General features: G+C 43.8%; 1 pseudogene; it reads right to left on the bottom strand.

Moving 5' to 3' along the window:
• Positions 1-11,489: 11,489 nt before the first annotated feature.
• On the bottom strand, positions 11,490-11,595 carry LOC118452685 (annotated as a pseudogene).
• Positions 11,596-23,018: the final 11,423 nt, after the last annotated feature.

Below are 23,018 nucleotides of genomic sequence, written 5' to 3' on the forward strand. Positions count from 1 at the left end.
AACCCTGCCATCCCATCACTAAACCATGGCCCTAAGCACCTCGTCTACCCATCTTTTAAATACCTCCAGGAATGACCACTTCCCTGGGCAGCCCATTCCAATGCTTAACAACCCCTTCGGTGAAGAAATTTTTTCCTAATGTCCAGCTTAAACCTGCCCGGGTACAACTTGAGGCCATTTCCCCTTGTCCTATCACCTGTTACCTGGGAGAAGACACCAACCCCCACCTCGCTACAGCCTCCTGTCAGGCAGTTGTAGAGGGCGATAAAGTCTCCCCTCAGCCTCCTCTTCTCCAGGCTGAACAACCCCAGTTCCCTCAGCCCCTCCTCATCAGACTTGTGCTCCAGACCCCTCATCAGCTTCCTTGCCCTTCTCTGGACATGTTCCAGCACCTCCATGCCCTTCTTGTAGTGAGGGGCCCAAAACTGAACACAGTATTCGAGGTGCAGCCTTACCAGTGCCGAGTACAGGGGCGAAGGCTATCAAAGCTACAAGCGGTTGAAAGATAACACATTGGGAAGCTTAATAATAGCAGCCCAACCAGATCCAGGGATAATCATATCAGTGCATTATTAATAACAGGAGATGTTGTATGTCCTGCATACATAAGCACTTATATCTCACAAATAAATCTGCCTGTGTGTGGTCTAGCCACTGTGAACAGAGATCCCCCATGTCACCAGGGGTTTGTCTTGGTTTATAAGACAAAGAGTAAATTATACAAAAGAGAGGTATTTACTAAGCTGACATTTCATACACTGGTATGAAAGACAGTGTATTATGGGCTATGTTGTGCTTACAGCATTGAATGGTGTTGCTTACACCAGTGTTTAAGCTGGCAATGTGCACACAAGTTAAGGTCAGTCAAAGTTTAAGCTGAAATATTTTGTACCAACTCTTCAAGTAGACACGAGAAATTTTAAAAATTACGCTCTGCTCAGTTTTCCTTTGGGTCTGCTAGTGTTTCAAGCTACACCTGAGATAAGCCAGCTAAAGTAGGTTAGAAGAAATCTTCCTTTTTTTTAAACTCTAGGTGTGGGATGCAGCTATTTTGTGTCTCCTGTACTCTTCCCTGTTTTTCTTGGTTGTTCATAAAGCAAAAGGGGAAAACAGTACATAAATCATGTCAGAAATACAAAAATACTTGGGGAGCATAGAGCCACAAGTATACTCTGACTATATTTCAGTGTTGCTTTAAAACACCACCAGCATGTTTTGTTTTGCGCTTTGTTTTTGAGGCACGGCTTTGTCAATTTGAGTCTTCTTGGCTCCATTTGAATCAGTGGCAAAACAATAATCAGTCTCAGCAAAAAAAAAAGTATTTCCACTGGGAGCAAATTCTTCTGACTTGAGACTTAACCTGCACAATTCCTCCGGCTCTGAGTTCCTCAGCCCTGATGGCTGCCTAACAGAGTATAACTTTGGACTCATTTAAAATGCAATTGCAGAACACACCAGAGAAAGTCATTTAGCAGTATATCAACAGAAGGGCAGACTGTAAATCTAATAAGCGTCTTCCATTTCTAATTTCTAGGATCCCACTATTAACAATATTATATTGCCTTTGGCAATATCTGACACTCACATATGGCAATGTACCAAATGGTCTATTAATATGACAGAAGCATTTTAGAAAAGAGTAACTCTCTCATCCCCCTTGGATACATAGATGAATTGAAGAATGCCTTGAACAAAGCTCATGATTTACTCCTTTCCTGTTCTCATGCTGCTTATTAAACTGGCGTGATGTAAAACCAAGGTATAAAGCAGACTGCTACACCAAATGTAATTCAATAGCATCACTTCAAAGATAAGTATGTTGTTAACTTTCCATTGGAATTAACCTATCTGAGGCAGCTCTTTGTAGTCACGGAATATTAATGCATAACCTTGTGAAGCGTCATATGCAGCTGGTGAATGCCAGTGATTTTCACTCCATAATGCGACCATTTCAGACAGTAGAAAGCCAGAACTGAAGAAATGCAGGTATATCCAGGTAACAAAACATGTCTGATAGTGGTCTTGAAGCAAGAAATTCTGGCATTTTAAGTGCACCTTGGAGAGGAGTCTCTGGGGAGTTCACATTCTCTGATTTGAATCCTTTCTAAGCCCCTAATGACACTATCTTGAAATAAATCTTACCCGAAGCAGATGCCTACTCCAATATACCTACGTAAACCTTTTGTTCCAACACACACAAAGAATGCTTCAAGTTAAATACTTTTCTAGATGGCTCTTACAAGCTGTCAGCATTAAGTTTCATAACAAACAGATGTTCATATTTTATAAGCCTCCTCCATAAAAGACTTCCAGTATTCTCTATTTCAACAGAGGCACAATGGAAAATTATAAGGGTCTAGAAACAGTACTCCTCTGGGATCCTGAAATGACTAAGTTTGGCTCCGGTGAAACACATCTACAGCTGTGGAGATACTGATAGTGAACAGTGGGAAGGGGTGGATGGGCAAGATTAGATAAAGGCCAAAGCTTTAACATCCCGATGCTGGAGGGATTTCCACTGGGAGCGGAAAGAGGCGGCTGCCCTGCTTCTGTGGAGGCACCAACTTCAAAACTGACATTTGGGAGAGGCAGTTCGGGGCTATTTCCTAATGCCGAGGTAGGTAGCCAAGCTGTGAATCCAGTAACACCCCCCTGCGTTCAGTGGCACTGTGTCCCCTTCCAAGCAGGGGAGGGGAACCAGCCTGGCAGGCTGTGTTGCTGGAGCTGGGAAAGGAGCGCAGAGCTCTTCCCCATGAAGCTGTAACATGGCACCCTGGATGGATCATGCAGAGCTCTGGAGCCCCTGCAATACAAGCCAGGTTTGGGGCTTGCAGCCCCCTTGGAGCATGAGCACACCCCAAGGGGCGAGCACATGGGGTAGAGGTAAAGCCCTTGGCACAGGTCTCTCACTTTTAACAAATGTTGGCAATACTGAGAAGGAGGAGAATATGCCTCCCTGACTCTGAGAAAGGGCTGAAAAAGCTAATTTTCTGAAGCAGCATGTTTTCATGTGCTGCTTTGCAGCCTGCAGCCCAAACACCCCTCATCTCCTACTGAAAACTGAAATGGCATCTCTGCTTTTCCCCCTTTTTGAGATGAGACATCCAGAAGAGTCAAAGGAGCAGCTAAAGGAGTCTCCACACTTCTTGCTTATTATTGCTAAGGGATTATCTCAGCAAGGGTACAACTGGCTTGAAAGCAATTTAGAGGCAGTTCCATGCCGTGCTGCCCCCCAGACCCTGAGTTCCTGCCACCTCCCCTCTATAGACACCTCTCTTTCTACAGCCAAGATGCCAGCCAGATCAGGGGGGCTCATGGCGACGAAACCAATCTTTCTCAAAACAAACTGGCAACCCTTTTATTTTCTGCTGGGTCAGCTCATCGGCCTAGCTAAACAAAACAACCAGAGTGCCAGGTGTGAGGGAAGGAATGGGAGGGCATAGCCAGGGCTGGCAAAACATCTCTTTTGGCATGGACACAGCCCGAAATTTGTCTAAACTGAATTTGGAATGGTAATGGAAAAGGATGATTTGCCTACCCTGTGTTATTTAAAAGACCTCAAAATATAAAGGGATTTTCTTGAATTTATTTAGTCAGCATTAATTAACCCTTAGGCAAAAAGAAGTGGACTCAGTACCTTAGAAGTATGATAAAAAATCTTGTCAGGCTGAAATGTATGGGCATTCTCTTACCGAATTCAGGGAACTGGGATTTCACCCTTGAAATAAGACCTGGCTTTTTCAGTTTGGACATGTCGCTTCAGTTACTCTGTGTTCTTACTGCTCCTTGACAGCAGGAATAAACTTAATACTTGAGGTTTTTGTTTTTCTGAAGCCTTGCAGAAAGGCAATGTAAAATTTCCTTTGCACGTACATTTGAGTGCTCATACTTAATACTTACTTTGAGAAGGACCTTGTTCTAAAAAAAATGAGTTGTATTAATATTTGTGGAAAGCAAAACCAGAGCAAATACAAACATAACTAAAGTGGATTCACTAAAAAAATTTCAGCTATTTGTGTATAACTACTTCATAGCCATTTTAGATCACTCAGAGAAAAAAAAAAAAAACCAACTTACAACAGATATTTTCATGGACAAACAATTTGAACAACCCATTCTTTCTTTGTAATCTCTTCTTGACTAATTACAGATGGAAAAAGAGTTGAGGAGAAAGAGGAGAGAGATTCTCACCACTCTGTTTTCAGACAATCATGGAAATTGGAATTAAAATAAAAATCAAACAATCTCCTTCTGTCCCTTCTTCTGCTAGTTCATGATGACTTTTCAGTGCATATTTTCCATTGGCTTTGTTCAGACTGGTGCTGCCAGTTTGTGATGAAACAGAGGAAAAAGACTCATCTTTTTAAAAATGTGAACTTTCCACATGACATGGAAGCTGGTCACTTCATAAAGTTCTTGCTGCTACCCAGAGGTGCCTCGAGAAGAGCAAAGATGTCAGCTGGAGAGACATGGAACAAAGTAGCAGTTGGCTGAAATATCAAAGAGGTGTCTGTACACGTGTAGACTTTTCAAGTATGAAATTTTCATCCAACTTTCTCCTGAAAATCATTACATTAGTCTAAAGTAGTCATTTGGGCTCTCTCTGTAAATCTTCCCCTGGATATGCCTCTGTCTGTCTCTGTAAATGGAGAAGACAACTAGCTTAAATCAAATGTCCAATTCTGAGATTAGATAATCCTTCTTTTCATCAAGTCATCAGTCTTTAAGTGGGGCATCACAGTATAACAATACTTATACTCTGGAACAACCACAACTAAAGCCTGGTTCAATCCAAATCTCACAAGACATCTGGGTTCCGCAGTGCTCCAGGTGTGTCAGGACACGCAAACCTCATCTGTGAGCTGGGAAGTTGAAGCAGTATCTATTTTGGGTCAGTTCCAGTTCAGGCTCAGCTGTGGATGAAGTTGTTCCTGTTTAGTTCTGGTTAAACCCAACAAGACTTTCAGAAAGCAGTTTAGGTTCAATATAAGAAAAAAAATCCTGAATGATCTGGAGCAAATTCAATTCCCCTTTCTGTGTTAAGAGAATCTGGAAGGAAGATGATCTCCAGCTGTGACCATAAACACATACTGAAATAAAAAGCTTTACATCTTTCACTTATCATTCCATTCATTCAGAACAAAATGGGAGCTACACTTGGCCCTCTGCGATTTTACTGATACTTGTACTTTGTATAATGTATGCCTGCCATCCTGACAGAGATCTAGTCCAGAAAATAACTCCTGATCATTATGGACATGTATTAAATTCCTTTGAAATAACAAGAAGAGACTGGAGAAAATCTGAAGTACTTTAAGGAATGACCAAGAGACGCTTTCCAATGGAAGGGATTTTATTCTCCTAATATGGAAAAGTCATGTTGTACAATAACAGTATAATCTCATCCCCTCTATAAAGTCTATAAAGAATAGACTGACATAGCTTTTCTTACTGCTTATGTATTATGCTGATGTGCGTCAGTAGGTATTAATTTAGTATGTTGCTACTTTTGTGCAAAAATGGATTGGTATGGATAGAGCAAAAACCATCTTGGAGTGATGTTGTTAGGACTGATTTGCCCTCAGTTGGGCCTTATTGTAGTACTCAGACGCAGTATTCAATTAAAACAAGAAAAGAGAGCCAGAACAAGGTTTCCAGACATTATTAATAAAACATTTCTGCTTAATCTCTGTGGAAGGCACAAAATCAACATTGTCTCAGTACTTCTTTGAAAATTCTTGGCCCAGCCAGGTGCAGAGCTTTTTTTTAGAAGTTCAAGTGGAGGAGATGTTACATAGGAGGGAAATGTTGAGAGTGGTACGGACACACTGCCTAGATGTGGTGTCCGTGCAGCCTCTTCCATGCACAGCCACCTCTGTACATGGGTATGTGCTTTGTTCATGGAAAGCCAAATGAAGTCTGTGTGTTCACCACCCTTCATTTGTCTACCTTAACTCCTTCTCCTCTGGGCACATAACCGGATCCACCGTCATTTCCAAGGGATATAACCCTTTTCCAACAGTCAGAGAGGAGGTGTAGAGACAGAGAGAGCTTGAAATGAACCAGCCTCAAACAGAGAGCTGCAGACTTTTAAAAAAGTTTTTGCAGGTGAAAGGAAATCAGTCTGGCTGAAAGCAGCCAAATTGATATATATACGGAGCAAGAAGAACTTTCTATTTGAAAAGTTTTTATTTTCCTAATAGGGAAAAGTAAACTGGCTGCCAAAAATAGCATACATCTGTGACGTGAATGAGCCACTGTTCCCATCTTGCTGAGAACTCACTGGACTCTGCCTGCTTTGGAGGGCTTTATAATGCCAGGTAACTTTATAGCCTAACATTTTGCACATCACGTCTTTACAGGAAAAGGGACTTTGAGTTCCTGCTAGCGCGTGCGTCTACCAAATAAAAACATCAGGGGAAAAAATTTCCTCCTTCGTACACTGGTAGGGCTTCAGTAATTTTGGCAACCTTGTGCCAAGGGAGTAGAAACCAAAATCCTGCACCTAAACTTTCCAAACCTACATCAGCAGAATTCATTACACTATTTGCCCAGATACAACCTTAGCAATTGATATGTTAAAACCTGTGTTTCATCTGAGGTGCTAGTAATCGAAAGCAGTTTAAACCACTAAGCAAAGAAATAATTATCATGTGGACACTGAAATCCAGCCGTACAAATTATCATCTAAATTCTATCAAGCGTGTAACTGTGAATAAACAGCTATGAAGCAATACGACAGAACTGTGTCCCCTCATCTTTTCAGGAAACAAACGGCTTCTTCCAAATCACACATTAAGTCAATTCACCCTCGAGACCTGACAATGGGCTTGAAACACTGCAAGGTATCCATACACGTGTTTGTAGGCTATATCCTCTTGGTTGATTTATTGGAAGGCAAGTAATGAATGGAGGGCTTCCCTTCTCCAGACAACATGCGATATTTCTAAAACTCTGTGAACAATGGATCTAAAAATCAGTGCCAGCTGGAATTAAATTATTTTGATGGGAATGATAGTCCAGTGAAACCTGGACCATTAACACTGAGGGCTTTTTTAATGGGTTACTACAGTAGGAGGTGGTAAAAACTTTGCTTCACTGCTCACTTTAATGGTATTTAAATCTTCTCAGATATGGAGATAAAGGCTCTTGATAGCACTTTATGACCTTTCTAATACTGACAGTGCACTTAAATTTATTCCTGATTCTGTAATCATGTAGTCCTTACTAACAACATACTATCATCCTCATCTTTTAAAGACTAGCTGGAAGGTAATGCTCTGAGAAGGATATCAGTTACTCCGTTGACAAGATTCAGTACATTATCTAGAGGGCAGATGTCTTGGTGAAATGGTGTTTGACAGGCTTTCACCAGCACAGTTAAACATTATGAGTAAGATTTTTTTCTTCAGTAACAACCTACCTTAATCTGAAGTAAAATCTTAAGCAACTAGGGACATGGTTTTTTACACCTTTCTTTCAGCTCCCATCACACACAAATTCCAGGCCTTGAAGGGCACTCATGACCCAGAATTTGTCTTGTGGTCATTGACCAGACAAGATGTTGGGCTGGGACCATTTGTATCGCTGTAAGATGAAAAATATCTGAACGTTAATAATGTAACAATGGGCTCCCTGTTGTCTGTGAGCTTTAAGATTTAAACCCAGGCTACGGCATGCCAATCTCTTACACCGAGACACTTCTTCACTACTTGCCAAACACCTCTTTAAAGCAAAGTGAAACAGATCCACCTTTGCTCAGAAGAACATGGGCGAAAGGATGACATTCATACAGTGCCTGCAAGCATCCACAGTGCTTAAAAAATAAGCAACCGATTTAAGTACTAAGATCCAGATTTCCAGACAGTAAATGCCATTGTTTCCAAAATGGATATTTTTTTAAAAAATGTGATTTTTTTAATTAATCTTTTGGAAGTTTGGGGGTTTTTTTGTTTGGTTTTTTTTTGGTTTTTTTTTTTTAATTAACTGTCCTGTGAGCTGTTTCTAACACAGTCTGGCACAAATGGCACGATCCATGTAAATGTACAGTCTGGACTTTTGTAAATGATAGCAACAATTTTGTTGTGAAGACTTCACTTGAGACTCAAAGAAAGGCTCTGTCTGTGAACACTTGAGCTAAAAAAATATTAGACTTATACCTGGGCAATTCACAGAAGGGGGGACTTCTGTAGAGAGAGCTGAAAGGAGGTATTGCAAGTTCCCCTGGGAAAGAAGCCTTGAGCCCAGATGACAGAATGTGAAAAAGGGTGTAAATAAAGATTAAAAAGCAAAAATAAAAAGAAAAGAGAGCCAAAGCTCAGGAGTAGGTGGACGAGGGAACTATACAAAGTGAGCAAGGTGAACTTGCCAAGATGGGGACAGAAGACATTGCATACTCTTGGGATAGTGTGGTGGGTTGACCCTGGCTGAACACCACATGTCCACCAAAGCTGCTGTGTCACTCCCCTCCTCAGCTGGACAGGGGAGAGAAAATATAACAAAGGGCTCGTGGGTCGATAAGGACAGGGAGAGATCACTCAGCAAGTACTGTCACGGGCAAAACAGACCCGACCTGGGGAAATCAGTTTAATTTACTGCCAATCAAATCAGAATAGGATAATGAGAAATAAAAACGAGTCTTAAAAACACCTTTGCCCCATCCCTCCCTTCTTTCTGGGCTCAACTTCACTCCTGATTTTCTCAGCGATACCGGGGGATGGGGAATGGGGGTTGGTGTCAGTTCATCACACACTGTCTCTGCCTCTCCCTCCTCCTCAGGGGAGGACTCCTCACACTCTGCCCCTGCTCCAGCATGGGGTCCCTCCCATGGCAGACAGTCCTCCATGAAATTCTGTAATGTGGGTCCTTCCCACAGGCTGCAGTTCTTCCTCCTGATTTTCTCAGCGATACCGGGGGATGGGGAATGGGGGTTGGTGTCAGTTCATCACACACTGTCTCTGCCTCTCCCTCCTCCTCAGGGGAGGACTCCTCACACTCTGCCCCTGCTCCAGCATGGGGTCCCTCCCATGGCAGACAGTCCTCCATGAAATTCTGTAATGTGGGTCCTTCCCACAGGCTGCAGTTCTTCACAAACTGCTCCAGTGTGGGTCCATCCCTTCCACAGGGTGCAGTCCTTCAGGAACAGACTGCTCCAGTGTGGGTCCATCCTTCCCATGGGGTCACCAGCCCTGCCAGCAAACCTGCTCCAGCCTGGGCTCCTCTCTCCATGGGTCTACAGGTCCCACCAGGAGCCTGCTCCGTCGCAGGCTTCCCACAGGGTCACAGCCTCCTTCGGACATCAACATGCTCTTGTGTGGAGTCATCCCTGGACTGCGGGTGGAGATCTGCTCCCCCATGGGCCTCCATGGGCTGCAGGGGGACAGCCTGCCCCACCATGGGCTGCACCAGGGGCTGCAGGGGAATCTCTGCCCTGGCGCCTGGAGCACCTTCTGCCCGTCCTGCTGCACTGGCCGGGGGGTTTTCAGAGTTGTTTCTCTTACATATTGTCACTCCTCTCTCCAGCTGCAATTGCTGTTGCACAGCAACTTTTCCCCTTTTTTAAATACGTTATCCCAGTGGCACTACCACCATCACTGATGGGCTCAGCCTTGGCCAGTGGCGGGTCTGTCTTGGAGCCAGATGGCATTGGCTCTATCAGACACAGGGGAAGCTTCTAGCAGCTTCTCACAAAGGCCACCCCTGTAGCCCTCCCGCTACTAAAACCTTGCTACACAAATCCAGTACAGATACTAACCTTTCCTACTCTACAAAATACAGCCAAGATCTCCACATTTGACAACCACAAGATATTTATGACAGACCTCAGAGAGCTGAGAGGTGTGAATGCCCTGGGAGAGGATCCCAGCAAGAGTTGGTGGTGGCAGACTGTGGGCTTCACTGCCTCCTTCCACATCTGGGGATTAGGATTATTGACCTGTACAGACGTACTGCAGGCTTAGGCCTTTTACTCTGGCCTTATATGAACTGCTCAGAAGCTGCTTTTGATCACAGTATATACCATTGAGTCTGTGCCCATGAATTTTACAAACATGACTGAATGAACTGTCTCCACTCACGTCTTCTAAGTAACTTCTAACAGAATCTAACTGTGGCATCCCTAGAGACAATGACAATGTCTCAAAAGTACCACAAGCACTGTGTTTACACAAGAAAGGGGAAAAAAAGCACCAAATGGCTGGAACTATTTGGGGCATTACATGTATATATACACACATACATATACATAGTGGATTTCATAGAATCCTAGAATGGTTTTGGTTGGAATGGGCCTTTAAAGATCATCTAGTCCAACCCCCCTGCCAAGGGCAGGGACATTTTCCACTAGATCAGGTTGCTCAAAGCCCTTTCCAACCTGTCCTTGAACACTTCCAGTGATGGTGCACCCACAACTTCTTTGGGCAACGTGTTCCAGTGCCTCACCACTCTCATAATAAAAAAAATTCTTCCTTATATCCAATCTAAATGTACCCACTTTAAGTTTAAAACCATTGTCCCTCATCCTGTCACTACAGGCCTTGGTAAAAAGTCTTTTTCTGTCTTTCTTATAAGCCCACTTTATATATTGAAAGGCTGCAATAAGGTCTCCTTGGCTCCTTCTCTTCTCCAGGCTGAACAACACTGACTCTCCCAGACTTCCCTCATAGGAGAGGTATTCCAACCCTCTGACCATTTTTGTGGCCCTCCTCTGGACCCACTCCAGCAGGTCTATGTCTTTCCTGTGCTGAGGACTCCAGAGCTGGATGCAGGTGGGGTCCCATGAGAGATGAGTAGAGAGGAAGAATCAAATCCCTTGACCTGCTGGCCATGCATCTTTTTACAATTGGCTTTCTGGGCTGCAAGTGCACATTGCCAACTGGTGTCCAATTTTTCATTCACCAGTATTTCAAAATCCTTCCCTGCAGGGCTGCCTTCAGTCCATTCCTCCCCGAGTCTGTACAGGTATTGGGGATTGCCCTCACCCAGGTGCAGGACCTTGCACTTGGCCTTGTTGAACCTCATAAGGTTCACATGGGCCACTTCTCAAGCTTGTCCAGGTCCCTCTGGATGACATCCCTTCCCTCAGGTGTGTCAACTGCACCACACAGCTTGTTGTCATCTGCAAACTTGCTGAGAGTACACTCAGTCCCTCTATCTATGTTATTGATGAATATATTAAATAGAATTGGACCTAGTACCCTTGACATTGAGCAATTGAGTGTAACTCCTTGGACATGGTCATCCAGCCAATTCATTATTCATTTAACAGTCCATCCATGAAGCCCATATCCCCAATTTAGAGGTAAGAATGTTGTGGGGATCATATCAAAGGCCTTACAGAAGGCCACATAGAAGACATCTGTAGCTCTTCCCTTGTCCACTGATGCAGTCACTCCATCTTAGAAGGTCACTAGATTAGTCAGGCACAATTTGCTCTTGGTTGCTTTCTATAATCACCTCCCTGACTTCTGTATGTTTTGAAATATCTTCCAGGAGGAGCTGCTCCATCACCTTAAAAAAAAAAATAGTGCAGGGGATGAGCCTTGCCCTGGGAAAACCACCTGCCTCATCATGATGTCTCCCCTACCAGGTAAGTATCTGCTTCCTGAAATTTAACTTTATCTCCCTCTCATAGGAGACTATAGCATGGTTTTGAATCTCTTGTGCCAGTAGCTTAAAGGTAACTGCTGGAATCAGACTGTAATTACGTCTTAACATTTCAGATTATTGTGTCATTAAATAATTATCAGACCATAAAAATTACACTGAATAAATATATTGTGTTATTTGGACTTCAGAGAAGTACCAGTAGAGAAGAGGCTGGGAAACCAAAAGCATTTCAAACATTGATATTTGTGTAATAACTCAGGGATTTGCCTTCTTCCAGAAAAGCGGGGATGTACAGACACATCTTCCTTTATGAAAGACTCAATTTTTTTCCCATTGTGCTAAAAAACTCCAAAGGTGCAAAAGCAGGGAAGGTTTGAAGGGAACATCACCAGGTATTTACATGAGAGACCAGAAATTATAGGGCAAACTTGAGTGCTGTTTTCATTTCAGAAGTGTGATACACTTGACTGTATCTCTCTCTTTTTAAGAGAATTGGGTCAAGAAGAGAATGTATTTCACAAGGACCTGCTTAGGAAAGTGTTTTACTCAACAACAATGTAGACACTACATTTATTTTAACAGACAGCGTATGTTGCAATGCCGAACTTCTCAACACCTTGATGATAAGGTGGACAAAAGACACAACACTCCCAGAAGGAAGAACAGCAGTATATGCTAATCACTCTTCGCATGATCTGCTTGACCCTCCAGCGAATGCATCTTCTTCTGAGGTCATTGCTGCCTCTCAAGTAGATGCTGTCTGTCCCACAACCACTAGTTGCCCATTATGGTTCACAGTGAGAAAGTGATTTGAAATAGCTGTGTTCTAAACCAGTCCTTCTTGCTTGCTATTTGCACTGAGGTGGGATTTAGGAGCCCAGGAATGTTGGACTTTTTGTGATCCCCCCATCAAAAGATAGTTTTGGGGTTGAGGGACATAAAAGCTAAGAGTATAATAAGGCAGAAAGAGAAAACAACATATGAAGAAGACCAGGGAAACCCGAGTTAGGCATGAGAAGGCACTCAGTGGTGTATCACTCCCAGGGTCACAGCACAGAGGCTGGCTGTGATACGACAGAGGCCCCTTGTATCCGGTTGTCCCCTTGACCTCTTTTCCCTTTGTGAACTGAAAACCAAAGCCTGTCACAAACTAAACCAAGCAACACTGCAAAAAATCTGGTTCCTGGATAGTAAAACTCTCTCTTGTACTATGAGGGATGCCTCTCCATGCTTTTATTTCAACCTGGAGCCACGTGTAATCCGAGTGCATTCAGTGTTCATGGGAGGAGAGCTTTTCATTTTAGTGGACTCATTTTAACACACACCTGTGTTAAAAAAGTAAACCTGAAAGCAAATAAGCAGAGCATGTTAGAAGTAAAATGAAGTAGGTAAAATCACTTCAGTTTTCACCAATGCAAATCACTGGTTCTGCTGGTTAAAATAGCTCCAGCTGATTTGAAAGCAAGAGCTAATGTTCAACATTGCACAAACACACAAAAGTGTGTGAAATCTCCAGGCATCCGATGAAATTAGCACCGACTTCCACAAAACACTGAAAAATGACGTTACCAGGAATGTCGTAAGAAGCCGGGGAATAGGGTTTGGGCCAGGACCTGGGCTCAGGCCAGGACTTGCTGGGGAGCAGCTGGGGCTGAGCCCATGGGCGGCTCGTCCCTGCACCGTATTGTGCCTGGGGATACAGTCCCCTGGCTACTGTGCCCCCACGCTGGGGTGGTGGCCAGTCCCACCTCTGCCTCTTCCAGCCCATCTGAAAGCGGTGCAGGACATGTCAGAAAAATTGCAAAGCGAGATACTGGCAATTTCAACTGGAATACTTTTTCTCATTTAGTGTATGTTGATGTCCCATCTTAATAATTTCCAAGACAAAATAAATTTAAAAATAAAAGGACAGCACTGGTCTGCTCCTATTTCATTGATTTGTCTTCAGACTACTTCTGTCCCTATTGCTATGGAGCAGGGCTGGGGTTTCTCTTTGTCTGCTGTTAAGTCCTGAGCTGGCTCAATGGGCTCTAACCTCAGTCATTAATATCAATTACCGTAAGGACAGCTGCCTTGTTCTCCTCTTCAGAACTTCAGCATGAAGGGTAATAGATGGCTTTGGGCTGGCCTTCTGCCAGTAGGGCTCCATTGTTTTCATCTGTGATACATGAGGAAGAAAATAATGGGGTTAAATGAATTTGATTAGACCGAGCCCAGCCTAGCGTAGCATTCAGGCTCTAATTTTGTTCTTCTACAGTATGAGTTTACATCCCTGAAATCAGCAGAAGTTTAGCCATTGATTTGAGGCTTATTTATGAAGTCAGTGACTCCTTTTAAGCACTGTAACCTTCACCGAGACTCTTTCAGTGCTGGGCGTGTTGAGTTTGCTTATATTATATATTCTATTTCTATTAACAAATACCAAATAAGTTTTGAAAGAAAAAGATGGAGAACTCTTTGTTTCCAGACAGTGACATTTTTGCAGCTTGGCAAAGCAGTGAGTATTTAATACAGAAATTCTTCCTCCTTACACATATCGCTTGCTTTTTTTTCTTCTCATCCATAGAGTAGCATCTTCTGCCAGTTCTGCACTTGTACCAGCCACAGAAGCCCCAAACACCAGCACAGCAAAAGCCTACAGAGGAATCAAATAAAGAACAGTGGAGAATGTGTTACTTCGTCACATACAAGAGAGCCACAGTGTGCACCAAAGAAGACAATTTTGCTGAGAGAAAAGGAGAAAAAATGTGACAGCTTAATATATGTACTGTTAAAGTTAATGGGAAAAATCTGAATGGCTTTAATCAGTGTTGTGTGGGGCTCCAGTCTTTTATTACAGAGATTTTAGGTTCTAAGAGCTGTATCCTTGCTTGGTGTCAGTTGGCATAACTCCATCTGGAGCTCCACCAGTCTACCCTTTTGAATGTCTAGCCCATGTGAGGTGCTAGCTTTATTTCAACATTGAATGAACTGATTAAAGAAGAAAATCACTATATAAAATGCTCAAAGAGACCATGAGGTTGAATCTGGCTCTGTTGCAAATGTAGAAACTCCATAATAGCATTGTCAAAAGAGCTATTCATGTTTAAATGTGCTGGCAGAAAAAAAAAGAGGCTGTTACATAGTAAATAAAAACTATTTTGAGCATTTACAGAACCCCAGTGAGGCCAACCCAGATAAGTTTACATTTTCAGATGTAAAGATTGCTATTTTTCAATTTACATAATTACTATAACAAAGCTTATATAATTCTGCAATGACAGACATGACTTCTTTGACATAATGAAATTGCTATTTTATATTAATGCTAGAAATCTATCAGGGTGAAATTTCATGTAACAAGGAATTTTTATACCATTAGATTTGAAGAAGGCTCTGTGGACTATCTTACTGAAAAGACCAACACCAAAGATGCTGAGATACAACAGTGATGAGGTCTGCATCAACACACGGCTAAATTAAGTAGCATATCTGGCCGTTAGACCACGAAAACAACTGGGAAGACCTGCTCCATGAAGAATGACCCCATACGACTTCATTCAGGGGGGCAACCATATGAAGCCAGGCTGGTCTACTTGAAGAAGAGTCTCCAGGTTTGGTTGCCTTTATTATTTTTTTTTTTCAAAGAAGCAAAGATGTGCAAGGGAAAATATTTAGTAATTTAGTAAATCAGCAATATTTACAGACATGCTTACCCTATTATCTCAAACAGGTCACTACTCATGGCAGCAAAGGGAAGCATATATACAATCTGTTGTGGGTTTCAGTTCTCAGCTATGCAATTCTTGTGTCAAGGGGCTAGTTTTTATTATGTGTCCCAAGTCAGCCTGCCACAATGAGCTTCATCAAATCCTTATCAAAAATTTTAGGGCAAGCAGAAACAAGTGAGCATGCTTTTCTACACGTAGGACCTGTAAGACTCTGTATTCACAGCAACACTGAACTAGTTCAACTTCTGAGCACATTTCACAGGCAGTACAAAGGGGAAAAAAAAAAAAAAAAAAGGAGAGTGCTTTTCCCTACCACTAAGAAGTAACCAGAAATTGAGAGGTCTGACATGAATCTAAAGTTTCCTGACATCTTCCTTCCTGCTATCCAGACTGTCAGTGGAATAACAAATACTTTGGTACATTAAACTAGGGTAGTAGGTTTTTTATATCTTCCAGTGGGTGCTGTGGATGGATTTGTAACCTCCTCAACTAGCTGAAGGACATTTAAGAGCAGATGTTTAAGCATAAATTTCCCTGTAATGTAAGACCTCGCCCAGCTGTAAAACCTATTCATGCTGAAAAAAACACTTTGAGGTATCTGAGGATCTTCTGGAATTATGGTTACTATAAATTGAGAGTAGTAAAGATCGTTGGCTAGGCTTGAATAAGGGGACCAGCACTTGGCCTTCTTAAACACAACGGAATTTGTAACAAGAGACGTTCTGCCATCTTCATTTTATCCTGTAAATGTAGAGGCACATGTATAAAAACAACTGACAGTTTAAAAATAGTGGAGCTGAAGGACGTAAGGCAGAGAGAAGATTTGCGGCTGCCCCTATAGCTTCCTGTTCATGTAGCATGAAGGAAGATAAAATGTCAAAACAGAACCGAGAAAAGAAAAAGTCATGAGGAGGGCCATCCTTTCTGTCTCGGGAGCGGATTTACCCTCCCAAGAGCAGGGATTGGCTCTGGGCTCTCTGTGTATTTTGTGGAGAAGCTTGAGGTAAAAAAAAAAAACCAAACGTGGAGCTGCAAACATGGCAAAGCCTCCTGGAAAGTAAACACTACACAGATAAAAACAGGTCCATTGAGTATTTCCAGAGGAAGAAAAAGATCAGTTATCTGAAGGAAAGCAAGTTCTGACTCAATTTATTTCTGTTTCTGGAAACAAAATGGGGGTTTCTCACTAAGTGGCTCAGCAAGCTGCAAAACATCAACAACTTCAAAGAAACAGGGGGCTGCTACTGGTTTGCTCTGTTCAACAGGAGTGCTTGCTCTGCTGCAAGAAATTGGACTGTTTGGGGAAGATCCCACCAACCCACTCAAACCTGCTGCTTTCCTAACTCTTTCCTAATCTCTCCTGGGCTGTTTGCAGGCACAGAAGCAAAAAGAGAGAGCTGCCAGGGAGTTGCCTATGCCTTCTGGAGCACAAGCCTTATGAGGAGAAGCTGAGGGAACTGGGGTTATTTAGCCTCAAGAAAAGGAGGCTGAGGCACGACACCACAGAATCATAGAATGGAAGGGGTTGGAAGGGACCTCGGGAGATCATCTAGTCCAACCCCCCTGCTAAAGCAGGTTCACCTAGAGCAGGTTGCACAGGACATCATCCAGGCTGGTTTTGAATATCTCCAAAGAAGGAGACTCCACAACCCCCCTGGGCAGCCTGGTCCAGTTCTCTGTCACCCTCGAAGTATAGAAGTTCTTCCTCATATTCAACTGAAACCTCTTATGTCTCAGTTTGTGCTCATCGCCCCTTGTCCTGTCGCTGGGCACCACTGAGAAGAGTCTGGCTCCATTCTCATGACATCCACCTCATAGGAGAGATGCTCCAGTCCCCTCATCATCTTTGTTGCCCTCCTCTGGACTTTCTCTAGGAGTTTCTCATCTTTCTTGAACTGGGGAGCCCAGAGCTGGACACAGTACTCCAGGTGGGGTCTCACCAGGGTAGAGTAGAGGGGGAGGATAACCTCCCTCGATCTGCTGGCCACACTCCTCTTAATGCACCCCAGGATACCATTGGCCTTGGCAACAAGGGCACGCTGCTGGCTCATGGTCAGCTTGTCGTCCACCAGGACTCCCAGGTCCCTCTTAGCAGAGCTGCTTTCCAGCAGGTCATTCCCCAGCCTGCACTGGTGCATGGGGTAAGAAAGACCTTATCGCCCTCTACAACTGACTGACAGGAGGCTGTAGCGAGGTGGGTGTTGGTCTCTTCTCCCAGGCAACAGGTGGTAGGACGAGGGGAAATGGCTTCAAGCTGTGCCTGGGAGGTTTAGGTGGGATATCAGGAAAAAATTTTTCACCTAAAGGGTTGTTAAGCATTGGAACGAGCTGCCCAGGGAAGTCCCCATCCCTGGAGGTGAGACAGGCAGACGAGGTGCTTAGGGACATGGTTTAGAAGTGGAATGGCAGTGTTAGGTTAGCGGTTGGACCTGATGATCTTAAAGGTCTTCTCCAACCTAAATGATTCTATGATTCTGGATTAGTCAGCCTGTTTGAGCAAGTGACAGACAGCCACATTAGCCCTTACAGCCCCCGCGGAGATGTGCTAACCTCTGCCAGCTGCTGGTCGCACCAAACTGCTCTTTGCCAGCTCTCGTTGTGTGTTGGAAGGTCCCTGCTGGGGACTCCCCCCTGCCTCTGGTGCAACACAGATATTGAATTGCAGATAAGGTGCCACCGGTTCCCCTGTGGGTGCCAGGGAGTGGAGTGGAAGCACGCAGGTCCCAGTACCTAATCCCATGCAGGTTTTCAAGAGGTTACGGCAATGGATCCCCTGTGGCAGGTGTGGTGAAGGCCTGGGAAAGTTGGGAAATACAGCTCCGAGGAATGGTGAGGGTGCTGGGGGGTTGCCTGTCTCACTGGCAGAGGTGAGAGGGAGCAGAGGAGAAGGACATCTGGTGCTGCCCTCTACTGTCACCTTACAACAGGCTGGGAGATGCTCCAAGTGGAGGTCCCACATGTCCTCCAGCCATGCATTGCAGGGCCAGGTAGAGCTCTTAGCCTGACTGTTATACATCCCACAACACCGAATGCTCATTTAAGGGCTCAGCCTATCTGCTGTGGTTTGCTATAAAAATGATTTTGCTCTTCCACCTGTGCTTGGAGCTCCTTTTTATTGCAGAAAGAAGTCTTCAGCCTGACCTTGCAGGTGCTGTGCAGCAGTGCTGGATGCTTTCTGTGCTGGTAACATGAGTGAATCAGTGGGGATGGAAAGCATGAGCCCTGGTGGGGGGGTATGCCAGGAGGGACTAGTGGGGGGCTGCTCAGCCTTACACCCTGCTTTACAGCCTTGTCCTCCGTGCTCCGCTGCCCTGGTGCTGGAGAGCTGCAAGCCAGCTCTGACAGATGTGAGCACCTTACCTGTCTGCTGATGGTGCTGCACTGGGAAAGCTTTTTAGGAGAAACAACCTGCAGTCCTGCCTTGGGTTTTTGGAAGCTGCTCAACATTATTTCCACATTGCCAGGAAAACACATGGCCCAAACTTATGAGCTTAATAATCACTTTAGCCCTCAACAGCAACTGATAGTGGCTTATCTTCTCATGCTTGTCTACATTGCCTACGAAACGATAATCCTAATTACAGCCCTAATTATGTTTCTGCCCAGAATATTTGTAGATAACCTTAACTCTTGATCTGTTTAGTCTAGTTTTCCAGGTGGCAACAGATTTAAAAACAGGTTTTTAAATAAGATATGACTATTACGTTTCTAATAATAGGAGAGTGTGATCTCAACATTGCCTGTTATTTACTGGCACGTGGTACAGTCGGTTGACAGTGGTGGTTGTGAACACAAGCTCAGAAATACAAGTTCACTTTTTAGTTATTATCTATCTGTGTTGCCTGATTTAACTCTGCACAGTGAATGGGATCTGATTTTTTTTTTTTTTTTTTTTTTTTTTTTTTTCTCTGCTGAAACATCAGTATTTCAGATACTTTTCATATTTCAGATATTTCAGATTAGGAGCAGGCGTCTTGTGTGCCAAGCATTGCTTTGAAACTTGCCTCTCAAGGAACCACTCGCTGTGCCTAGGGAGCACATGCCTTTTTCGTCCCAGCTCTTTTATCTCTTACAGGAGTATCTAAGGCAGAGCCGCACTGTCATGGGTTCAGCCCTCGCCCTCCAGAGATTCCCTGGAGCACAGTGTTTGTGTCCAAGGTCACAACGAGAGTCGTAAAAATGATTTAAGGTCTGGAGAAAATGCCTTACAGGGAAAGCCTTGAAGAGCTAGGTCTGCTTAGCCAAACCAAGGCTTAAATGTGACACCTTTTTTTGAGAATTACCATAATAGGTACTGTTGTCTCTCGGGCAGGCAAAGCATCACATGACAAAAGCTTTCAGTCTGGTTGAGAACCGAGGCCAATGTACAGATGCAGAAGTCGGAGGCCTTCAGATCAGAAAGGCCAAGATTTCAACAGAGAAGTATGGTTAATCAGTGGAATACGCTATGGAAAGAAGCGATGGCTTTGCCATCTCTGGATATCATTCTGAACAATAAGCTTTCAGCCAGACCCAAGTGTTGGACCCAAGTAAGGGTGATGGGGTGCATCACTATGGGCTATTCCACAAAAGGTCTCAGGTTTCCCCTGGTTTTAGACTCAGAATCTATTAACTAGGTCCATCATACTCATATGGTACTTTCTAGGGTTGAACAAACCCCACTTCCATGAGTATTAGAGGGAATGTGCCCTTGAAGCTGGTACGCTCTTTCTATGGTCAAGAGCTATGTGATAGTAATTATTGATGGTATTTTTCTTTCTTTAAAAGACACAGCATAAATTACTGTCCCACTCTTTTTTTTTTTCCCATTTCCTACCACAAAACACTGCAATATTATACAAAACTGATGACCTCAGGCTGGCTCCTGAAAAGGGCAATAATGAATTTAATGTCTGCTACTTTTCTGGCCCTAAGCATTACTCTGAGCCCTCCCGTTACCCCATGCTGTGTTAAAAAACTGCTTCAAGGTCTATTCCAGACACATAGTGCTGCTGGGATCAGGATGAACCTCCTTTAAGGGTGGCATGTGCAGAGCTGTGCTGGGGACTACCTTTGCTCAGTCCTTCATGCTGAGGCAGGTTTTGAATATAGATTGTCTCAAATTATTGGCAATGAAGTCACCTACAGACATCTGCCTTGAACATGGAAAAATACTGCTGTATTTGCTCTACTTCAGTTTCAGTTTGTAAAGCACATTAAATTACACTCTTAAACAGAAGGGAATTACATTCCACATGAAATTTGTTCTCTGGCCCCAGCTCATTAAACAGCTCTTCCAGAATAAAACTTCAGGAACCCTGATCTAAAGTCTTTTAGCGTGATCCACTTTTTGAGCATCAGTCCAGATGCTGAAGGAAATGCTTTCAGCTCCCTCCACTGGGTCTGTGTCTCAGGGGACCTGTAGCCTTTCAAACTTGTCCCAACCCTAGTGACTCAGACAGGCTAATGCAGACTCTCTTATTTGCTTGTGCCTAATTCCTCCCAACCTACTGACTTACTATGCGTTATTTTGGGTGCAGGAAGCAGGATTTGTCAAGGCATTTTGAACTTTCCTGACAGATACTGAGGGCTCACTTAATCATCATTTGTCATCATCATCTGCAGGCTTTTACTACTACACACTAGTGCTTAAAATCACGGAAAACTTTGCAGCTTTAGTAAAAGTTTTCTATGTGCAGAAACTAATTAGCAGATCAAAGAAACCATTTGCACATCTGAGCAATGAGGGTGCTACAAGGTCCAGCTTTAAGGCCTCAGCTTACAAGTGTGATCCATAACCCGCTGTGAGACTCATAGACCCTACGTAGTGCTTGGGACAGTCGACCAAACCTGGAACGTCATCCAAAATAGCCAAACACTAAACAGAGGGATTATTAAAGTTGATAAACACTAGCCTGGGCATAGATGATAATGAAAGGCCAGTGTCAGGTGTTCTTCTCTGAATTATTTTTCACTGACCAGAACAGGGGAATGATCTTGGACCTGGGGCTCTTTTCTCCAAAGCAAGTACCAGACCCACTGTCCCTTCCTGTGTTTTCTCTCTTCATTTTTATACTTGTTTCATATTTTGCATCTCTCCTGGGGGAGTGAAGGGGAATGCAGCTCCATGAGTTGACATGGGTGATCCTCTGCTCAGGAGAAGCAGGATGAGGTATGTCAGTGCAGGATGGCTCCAGGCTCTGGTCCCTGGTTGTTTGCAGACGTGCACTGACAAAAAGCTTCCTTGGTGCTAAGCTGCATGTCCTGTTGGCCTTTTTCCCTCCCAGAAAAAAAAACCCACAAAACCCCAACATCAGAAACCTACTGCCAGTAGTGCAATAAGCAGCACCAGCATGATACCACCTGAAGATCCAGAGGTCTCTGCCATTGGCAGTCCTATGGCACTGAACTTGCTGACATGAAATAGCTGTGCTCTGAGAGCGCTCATCAGATGGGGTCCTCAAGGAACCCAGTCAAGACATTCCTGTTTTCTGCCCCTTGACTGAGCTTAGACACAAAGTGCTCCAAATGGGGTCTTACAAGTGCGAGACAGAGGGGAACAGTCACTTTCCTGGACCTATCTGGCTACAGTCTTGCTAAGGCAGACCAGGAGGTGGTTGACCTTCTTCGCAGCAAGGGCATGTTGCCCACCAGATTCTTTTATGCAAAGCTGTTTCACTGACAAGCATCTCTCAGACTTTCCTGCTTCCATCTCAGATGCAAGACTTCCTCTTATTGAACTTTATGAGGTTCCTGTTGGCTTGTTTCTCTGGCCTGTCCAGGTTTTTCTGAATGGTGGCCCTGCCCTTCATTGTTATGACCGCATCCCCCAATTTGGTGTCATCCACAAAATTGCTGACAGTGCACTCTGTCCCGTCATCCAGATTGTTAATGAAGACATGAAGAAACAGTACTGCTCCCAGTACTGATCCTTTAGGGACCCCAGTAGTTACTGAGTGAGAGCTGGCCTATGCACCACTGACCACAACACCTCAAAGCTGAGCGGCTCCTGCAGAAGTGAAAGTTTTTGTGTCTGGAATGTTTCATTGCCCAGAACTGAGGCAGCTGTGGCACCTCAGGGGATGTTGAAAGTGCAGAGCTGAGCCAACCTCCTCTTGAGTCTCACGCTCCACTCCCAGGCCATATATTTATTTTTTTATGAAGCTGGAGGACACAAGTTCTTAGCCGGTATCAATCAGAATTGCTTGCTGGGGTGATGATGAAGAGGTACAGATAACTCTGGATCTTCCACTCCTCCCAGCAGAGGGTCTATCCCAGTAAATTCCACTACCTTAGATTGATCTGGGCAGGATAAGCCACAGTAAGCTTAATTTTTAAAAACCTCTACCGTCATTTTTAGGTAAGAAAAAAATAAGCATGCTGTTTTAAAGATGACTCCCACTGTAGAGTCGCATTCTCCATTTGGCTGTCTTTCATTTTGTTTCCAATGTTTGGTATCTCCATTAACACATTCGGTGCAGGTCCGACAGACAGATGTTATTCTTGGTCTTGTTGACACATTTCACTGTAGTAAAATGACAGTCACAGCTGTGACTCATTACAAGAAAACGGCCTAAATATAAAATAAAGACCGGGTCAAAAAAGCCACAAGAGTTAAAAAGAGGCTGAGATTAATAGCATGACTGGGAACAGGCCTAGGCTTGGTGAAAAAGATGAGAGAGGCTGCTGTTGCTTTCCACATCTTCCAAATAAGTATAGAGA

Source organism: Egretta garzetta, unplaced genomic scaffold (assembly GCF_000687185.1).
Source record: "Egretta garzetta isolate BGI_Z169 unplaced genomic scaffold, ASM68718v1 scaffold377, whole genome shotgun sequence".
NCBI classification, from domain to species: Eukaryota; Metazoa; Chordata; class Aves; order Pelecaniformes; family Ardeidae; genus Egretta; species Egretta garzetta.